Genomic DNA, 6,739 nt, shown 5'->3' with positions numbered 1-6,739 from the left:
CCGTGCCATTGAATGCCAAAGCAGCCCACTGTCTGAGCCTATTCATGATTTGACTTGTACGGGGAGAGGAGCAGCTGTGAGGAGAATGGCAAAAATGGAACTCAGTCTGTCTTTGGGTTGAGACTAGGAAACTCCCTCAAGAGCAAACACATAAATTACAAATGATCAATGGAAAGGACAGCATAAACTTGAATTCCTTTTTAAAATGTTGGAGATTGGGAATATAAATAATATAAATGGGCAAATACATTTTAAGAAGATGACAGCACATAGGCAAGACCTACCATGCAACTTATCATGCAAACCTTAAAGGAATCATATGTAAATGTTCCCTTAAAGTACAGCATTAAAGCAAAATGTGTCCATGTCACATGTAAGTATTTTGTTTTGACTTAGCTTTCTTGCTACGTAATTACGAGTGCCTGCTTACTTTGATTTGCCAATCAAATGCAGACATAGAAATTACTGAATGATTCCTTGATTTTGTCCATTCAAATGTAAGCAAGGCAACAATGCTGTTCAGTAGGCTAACAGACTGTTGGCAGAAACTGGTTTGTAGTCTGTAGCCTTTTTGGCTAAATTGGTTTTCTGTCATGTAGCGGCTAGCCTAAATACCCCCTTTTTTTCGATCCCGCCTTCTTGCACAAATTTGACCAAACATGACTGTGCGCATGTGTACATGTGCTGCCATTGGTCAAAGTTGGTCTCAATCATTACTATCTATGAGTGTCCATGAAAACATCATTGAGCCTAGAGACATATAAACCCTGCAAAACACAAAATGGACCAAGAGAAGCGAGTCTGTCAACTAAAATAATTATTTTGTGAAAGTGGGGGAAACCGAGGACATGACTTTTGACCCCTCCCCCAGTGGCCACACCAGGTCCCTTTCCTCTGTATCCATTTTTTTAAATCCCCCCTATGGTCATGCAAGTCAGCACATTGTCAGTAGTGAACAGTAGAAGTTGGTGGCATAGTTCATTTTTGTTTTTGAACATATCAGTGAATGAGAATTATTAGGTCATACTCACATTCCAACTGGTTCCTCTATTTCTTTTGGCTTTTTCATGTTTGCAGCCTTGTATGTTTACCTTGCAGGAGGCTACTTGCTCCATAATTTGACTGTAGGGCGGCTTAGAGGTGGGCTATAGCCCTTGGCAGTGACAAGAGGTTGTCTTACTGGTTGAGCTGGGCAACTGAGCTTAGGGTGTCATTCATCATTCTCATATAAATTGGTACTAAATCAGACTGTGACTAAAACACTAACTAGCAAGATCACACTCTAAATAGAAATGTTTTGACATGTACAAAATCAGTGGTTTTCCAAATAAAGGAAACTTGATGTTTGTTTGTGGAATAGATGACGCTGAAATGGACATTCATGATTTGTAATAGGCTTATTCAAATGTCCTTCTTGAGGATGGCATAAACCAGCACAGCTTAAATGTTGATTTGAGTAGAACACAACCAGCATGTCAATATGATTCATTTTGTTTGTTGGCTATTCATATATTACCTCAAGCGATGTTTCACTATCTGCTGTTGTGAAGGCTAATTGCTAGGTAGTTAGCCCTGGTTGTGGATGTTAGTTCACATAATGAACCCTCAAACTAAGTATTGGTTTCACTTAGTCTCCTGTCAACAACTGCATAATTTCAAATATGCTCATATCAATTCAGGACATAATATTAACTAGCTAGCTAAAGAATAGATTAGCCTAACTGGCACAGTATTGTGTGACAGCTGGTTAAATAGTGGTCTTAAACAGTAAAAAGACATGAACTAGATTAGCTAGTTTTCTTAACTACCAATAGTTTACTTTCTAGGATTGCTAGCAGGCTATTCCTGGAATTAGCCAGCACATATTGAATGTTACTAAAAATGACAATTATTTAATTATGTTATTCTTGGTAACAAACTAAACTAAGTTTCACCACCACTTAGGTCAAACCATCCCACTGCAGACAATGTGACGGTCGTGGTGCGACCGCAGATGAACTTCACACTCCAACCCCATATTTGCGACCGCTAGCGCACTAAGGTGACCAGATTTCTGTGACAAAATCCGGGGACATTTTCAGTTCAGACACGTAAACACCTCCAAAACAGCGTAATGTTTTTATCTTTGTAAACGAAAAACGGGGACTGTCCCCGGAAACCGGGGACGTCTGGTCACCCTAAAACGCACATGGATTTGCACACAAACACACCCACAAACAAACATACAACTGATTACACGATCTAAACCGTTTATATAAGTGGACAAGGTTGGAGCACCAAATGCGTGACACTGAAGAAAGAAAAATGGATTAGCATGTTGGACAGTTTGTGGCCTCTGTAGGTAGAGATAACGTATTTCCGCTGGGATCCGTATTAAACCGGAAGTTGGAACTTTATTTCGGTCTCTGGTTGGTTAAAACTTGTCATCTGACCTGAACAGCCAATCACTTGTGTGTTTAGTCGTATGACTTCGTAAAAGTTCGGTTAACAGGTCAGTTGAGTATTGAGCCGTATAACTTCGCAGAAATAAAGAAAAATACGAAAAATGATTGTTTAAAAGGCAGGCGATCGACACAATTTCTCTACGAAAAAGTAAGTCCTGGTATTAGCCAGTCAAACGGAGTAAAGTACCCACTTCCGGTTTCAACACGGATCCCACCGGAAATACGTTATCTCTACCTACAGCCTCAGCTAGCTGGTCAGTCCGACACAAACAAGCGGAAACACGGTACATGTATTTGGTTCTCGGTTAATTACACTGCTGATTCCCGACAATGGCAGTAGGGACACTGGAAATGGTCTGTGCTAAACCACCTCGATAAGGTATTGGTTTTACATGCTTGAGGAATATTATTTGATTACCTAGTTCTTTTTTTGTGGTTTTAAACACAGAGAAATACCATGTGTATGTTTCAGGGTCTGTCTTGTCATCTGTGTATTGTTTGATTTTTGTGTCATCTTAGAAATGGTGCTGGTCGCCTCCTATATATGTTCATTGTTTTGTCTAGGGAGAAGTCTTGTCTAGTCAGGTATGTGCATATTTGTGACCCTGGTACAGCTGATTGTTGTCCTCTGTTTTTGAGTGGCTTAGCAGGTTTTCTTATTAGACTGCTGAATGTTGTCCTCTGCTGATAGAGGCTAAGCAGGTTATATTTTCAGTGAGACTGCTGATTATTGTCCTCGGCATATTGAGAGGCTTAGCAGGTTTCCTGGATATTTTGAGATATTATTAAACAATATAACTTTGAACCCTCACTCTGTCTCTGAGCTTTTTGGCCAAACACACATCTTGACTACAACCCGAAGCTTGGTCCGTCACAGACAACAATAATGGTAAAGAGGAGAGCAGTTGCCCCACCCTGCCTTGAACCTGGGTCTCCATGTAATCCTGCACCCTGACCAAAATGCCAAGGAGCCAGTAGTGACGACCCTTCAACACAAATTAGTTGACATCCAGTATCCTCTTCTTCTCACTTTTTATCGGTGGGAGGCTTCTCTCATTGAATCAGAATTAGATTTATTGGCCAAGTATGTTAAAAGTATTTTGCTTCTGGCTGTTAGTGACTCTCAAGCAATACAAACTAAATATACAGACAATGTACATATTTACAGACAATACACAATAGACCAGCAATATCCAGAATATACAAAAGACAAACAATATATATATATAAAGTGTGTGATAGTGCAAACAACAGTAACAAGTGTTTTGGAATGAAATTGTGATGTATGAATATTGATACGTGTTTTAAAACCGTTTCCTGGTTCTTGAAGAGTATGTCCTGGAGGGAGGGCAGGAGAGCACCAATTATTTGAGTGATGGAAAGCTAGACATCCCCCACAAAAATTATTCATAGGTCTTTATCTTAATATTAACCTATCTCCCTATTATCAACCTAATGTTACATTTTATCTGATTTATGAGCCGTTACCGACAGTGATTTTGACCATAATAAATGCTGACCAGTGTTTTATTTATTATTTGGTGGAATACTTTCCCTGTTCTTTCCTTATTACCCTTAAGAACTGTCTGAAACATCAAGGCAAAGAGAGGGAAAAACACCCTGGGGAGGTGATGGAGCTACAACAGACTTTAAAGCAACACTATGCATGAGTCTGCCACTTTTTGATGTATGCTTTTATCAGGCAATTAGTTTTGGTATTACCTGGAAAGTCACTTCGATGCTATATGGTCATGTGAAAGACAGACAAACACATGTGTCGTTCCCACCGGCCATGCAGGATATGCAGTAGGTAGTTCTGTGTTTCGGGCCGGAACCCCGTGTGAAAATAATAGAAAAGCTTTCACAGCACGACATTGCCAATTATATCTCCAAAAGGCACCATTTAGCATATTAGCAACCTTTTATGAGTGCCACTGGGGCTGTTGGTGATGTTTTGCATGCCTTTTAAGTAGCTAGCTCGCTAGTTTTAGACCAAAGCTCCTTCTTTCGGTTTGTCATGGCACACACAATTATTTTGTTATTATTCTAATGCACTTTTTATCAGTGACAATCATTGAAAAATGCAATTACCTGCATGACAATTGACAGCTTCAGCATCATGTCGGCCTTCTTTTCCAGTGATTTTTCAACACTGACAAATAATCCTTGATTCTTACTAGTCCTCTTACATCCTTCTGACTGCCATACTTTCTTCATTCCAATGCTGTGCAGGTCATTCGTAAAAGACAGTGTGTATCAATGTGTACATCTACCTGTGCATGTGTATTCATGCATATTCATGTGTGTGTATGTGTGTGTTTATGGAGGGTCAGGGCCATCTTTCAGATTGAGGGATTTTTGGAGTGTCCCTCCCCCAACTGAAAGGGAGGGGGACAGGAAGAGGAAGAAGGGCAATCATTAGTATTCCATCAGGGGGCTCCCAGACAGGCGAGACATCTGAGCGGAGCAGCCGCAGCAGATAAAAAAGAAGCCATTAATCCCAGGAAGATTACCAGCACTGATACTTTATCCCACCGTAATACAGCAATACAACCAGGCCCATTCCACTTACAATACCTCCAGATGAAAAGGGAAGAGCTCACCTTCAGCCTGACACAGGGGCTGGATAGACAGTTTCCCTTCACCAAATGAGTTCAGTATTTGCATTTGTGTTTGACTGGCAGGTGCATGTATGCATCTGTATGTGTATGTATATGTGTATGTGTATGTGTATGTGTATGTGTATGTGTATGTGTATGTGTATGTGTGTATTTGCAACTGCGGTGCTTGTGGGGGGAAATGTGTATTCCTTTGCTTGAAAATGGAGGCAGAAGAGGGACAGAAGAGGGACAGATGTCTGCCGATTCTGTACATCTCAAATCAGGACACAATGGCCAGCTGCCCCCCTCTTTAAGGCACCATGGTGTGCATATTTGAATCTATTATGTGCTGAGTGTATGCTGTCATCATGTTAGCTGGACCTCACACACAAGCTGTAATTCAGCAGAAAGAAAAAAAGCCCACCAAGAAGATGGCGGAGAAAATCGACTCATCTCACAACTTTGAACTCGACTACGAATGGTTGTGAAGAATCCCAAGAACCATTTAGGACTGTTTATTGTTTATCCTTGTTAATAGAAACACTCACTCACTCTAGGAGCAGTGACACTATGGAAATCTGGAACAGGATGGCAGATGCATAAAAAAAATGCCAGGGATAAAACCTGGCCTTGTGGGGGATTTAAGCACCTGAGTCTGAAATTTGCTGATGGAGAGTAGTAACACATCCTATACTGCACAACAAAGCCCTTGCAGAAAGAATGAGGAGAGAGAGAGAGAGAGAGAGAGAGAGAGAGAGAGAGAGAGAGAGAGAGAGAGCGTGCACGCACATGGCCTTAAGTAAAAGAAAACTCCCAGACGTGGCGTAGTGTTACTATGAGAACAGAACAAGGCCCATCCTTTGAAAGTGAGGAGCCCTGACTCGCTGAGACAACCATCTGTTACACCCATCCTGCCTTCTCAGGGTGGCGCGAGCAGAACCGCCCCTGGAATGTTGCTGCATCAAACCCTGAGTTGCATCCCGTCACATCCAGTCACTCTTTCATTTGTCTGCAGGGGCTGTTGAAGGAGCCCTTCACATACAAAATCATTGATGCAAAAGAGAAGGAGATTGATAGTTTAGGTTTTGCAATGATCCCATACTAAGCATAGAGGCAACCTGACAATCCCTCCCGGGAGGCAGGGGTTAGTATCTATCTTAGTATCTGTTACCAACTGTCATCTGTCAAAAGGTTTCTTGTGATCTCATGTACATATATATGTTTTGGGGGATTGGCTGAGGTTGTTGAAAAATTATCTAAATAATCAATGTGTACGTACGTAAAGTCCCCTCCACAATTACTGGCACCCCTGATAAAGATGAGTAGAAAAGGTTATAAGAAATTCACCTGTTGGTGAATTAGCTTCATGTCACATTGAAAAGGAAAATCCAGCCTATAATTAAAGTGCATTTATACAAAGATAAAAAGTCCATTGTCAAGAAATAATTATTTAAAAAAATAAAATACATGTGCCCCAATTATTGGCACCCCTAGAAATTATATTCAACAAAATGTAACAGAAGCATTTTTCCATTCGTATTTTACTTTTTAAAGTTGGTCAGTGTTTAGGAACTTTCAGGAAGCACTCCATGACTTCCTGTTTCACTGGGGTATAAATATGAGGTGACACAGAGGCCAAATTCTTCAGCATGGGAAGAATAAAAGAACACTTCAATCCAATAGGAAAAGTGTGGT

Source organism: Clupea harengus, chromosome 12 (genome assembly GCF_900700415.2).
Source record: "Clupea harengus chromosome 12, Ch_v2.0.2, whole genome shotgun sequence".
NCBI lineage: Eukaryota > Metazoa > Chordata > Actinopteri > Clupeiformes > Clupeidae > Clupea > Clupea harengus.
This window is presented reverse-complemented; position numbering follows the sequence as displayed.